Source organism: Apteryx rowi, unplaced genomic scaffold (assembly GCF_003343035.1).
Source record: "Apteryx rowi isolate R43461 unplaced genomic scaffold, aptRow1 scaffold_354, whole genome shotgun sequence".
NCBI lineage: Eukaryota > Metazoa > Chordata > Aves > Apterygiformes > Apterygidae > Apteryx > Apteryx rowi.
Genome location: NW_020450019.1, coordinates 721,203 through 723,349, shown reverse-complemented (window position 1 = coordinate 723,349; position 2,147 = coordinate 721,203).

The window sequence follows — 2,147 nt, the reverse complement described above, 5'->3', positions numbered from 1 at the left end:
CCCCCCAGCACCGGGGCAGGGAGGGTCACGGCCGCTTCTGCTGGCTCCTGGCAGAGGAAAGCCACCGGCATGTCCGTGCGTCCGTGTGTCCCTGCGTCCACCCATCCTGGCATCTGTCTATCCATGCATCCATACATGTGTCCTTCCACCCATCCATCTGTCCTCCCATCCATCCATTTGTCTGTCCATCCATGTATCCATATAAGTGTCCATCCACCCTTCCATCAGTCCATCTATCCATTCTTCCATMCATCCATCCTTCCTTCCATCCATCCATCTGTCCATGAATCTGTCCATCCATCTGGTCTCTCTGTCCATCCTTCCCTCCATCCATTCATCCTTCTGTCTGTACCTCCATCCACCCATCCATGCATCCCTCCATGCATCCATCCGTCCATCCATCTGTCCATTGATCCATCTGTCCATCCATCCATTTGTCTGTCCGTCCATACTTCCATCCATCTGCCCGTCCACCCCCCCCCCCGGATGCTGCCCCATCTGTCTGTGTGGCTGCCACCGGGGTGTCCCCCACACCGGGGAACCGGGCCATCCCCTGCCCAGCTCTGCACCGGACCTGGCCCAGGACCTCGCAGATGCTCCAGGCCCGGCCCAGCCCCGATCCCGCCGGGCGCTCGTGGCTCGAGGAATCAATCATGGTAATGACGCACCGGGCTGGGCTGCTGGCAAGGAGGGGGCCGGGGACAGCAGCTCTGTCACACGACCCCGCACCCCCCATCATCCCGCTGCCTGCCCAGTTCCTGCCCCACCAGCATACCAGGCTCCATGATCCCCGGCTGCTGCCCTGGGGGGCTGGGTGCCGGCTGCCTGTGCAAGGACTGCATCCCAGGCCCTGCACGGCATGGGGGGAGCCGAGCCCCACCTGGGGCCCAGCAGGGCTGTGTCCACTCCTGCGACGAAGGGGCCAAGCCACATGGTGCCAAAACATCTCCTGGGACCCACCTCTCCGTGAACGGGGCTGGGACCTACCTTTGGGCACAGTTAGCTAAGGCCTTTCATAGCACAGCCTAGAAAACACCTCCCCACTGTGTGCTCTGGAGCTGCCCCCCGCTGGGGGACCTAGAGCCCCCTTGTGTGGCCTAGAGTCCTCCTTGTGTGACTTAGAACACCCTTTGTGTGACCTAGAGCCCCATTGTGTGGTCTAGAACACTCTTTGTGTAACCTAGAGCCCCCTTGTGTAACCTAGAGTCCCCTTGTGTGACCTAGAGCCCCCCTTGTGTGACTTAGAACACCCTTTGTGTGACCTAGAGCCCTGTTGTGTGGCCTAGAACACTCTGTGTGACCTAGAGCCCCCTTGTGTGACCTAGCGCCCCCCTTGTGTGGCCTAGAGCCCTCCTTGTGTGACTTAGAATACCCTTTGTGTGACCTAGAGCCCCGTTGTGTGGCCTAGAACACCCTTTGTGTGACCTAGATCCCCCTTGTGTGACCTAGCGCCCCCCCTTGTGTGGCCTAGAGCCCTCCTTTTGTGACTTAGAACACCCTTTGTGTGACCTAGATCCCCCTTGTGTGACCTAGCGCCCCCCCTTGTGTTACCTAGAGCCCTCCTTTTGTGACTTAGAACACCCTTTGTGTGACCTAGAGCCCCTCCATGTGACACAGCCATTAGGCCACTTAGAACCCCATTGGGGGACCTAGAACCCCCCCATGCATGACCCCCATTGGGTGATACCCTCCTCCCCTGGGTGACCCCAAACACCCATTGGGTGACCTTGAAGCCCCTGTTGGGTGACCTAGACCCCTCTGGGTGATGCCTCCCCTGTTGGGTAACCTAGAACACCCTTGGGTGCCCTCAGGGCCCAGCCCTGCGGCGGGGGGCAGCCTCCTCCCAGGCCCTCGAGCCCTGCCGCCCCCYGGGGTGCTGCCTGCCCGCGCGCGGGGCACCCGCGGGGCGGCTGCTTGGCAGGGTGGTGCGCCGGGGCCACCGCGAGCTCCCGCCCGGGTCCCTTCTGTGCATTTGCTCTCATTTAAAATTCCGATTTAAGCCGAGGAGCCTCTTTAAATTTCCACATTAGCATGCGGCTGGGTGGCAGGCCAAGACGTGGGGATGCTTCTGGCAGCAGCCAGCCTCCGACAGCTTTTTTGCCAGCAATAAAACAACACATGAATAAAAGAAAGTCAGGAGCCCCGGC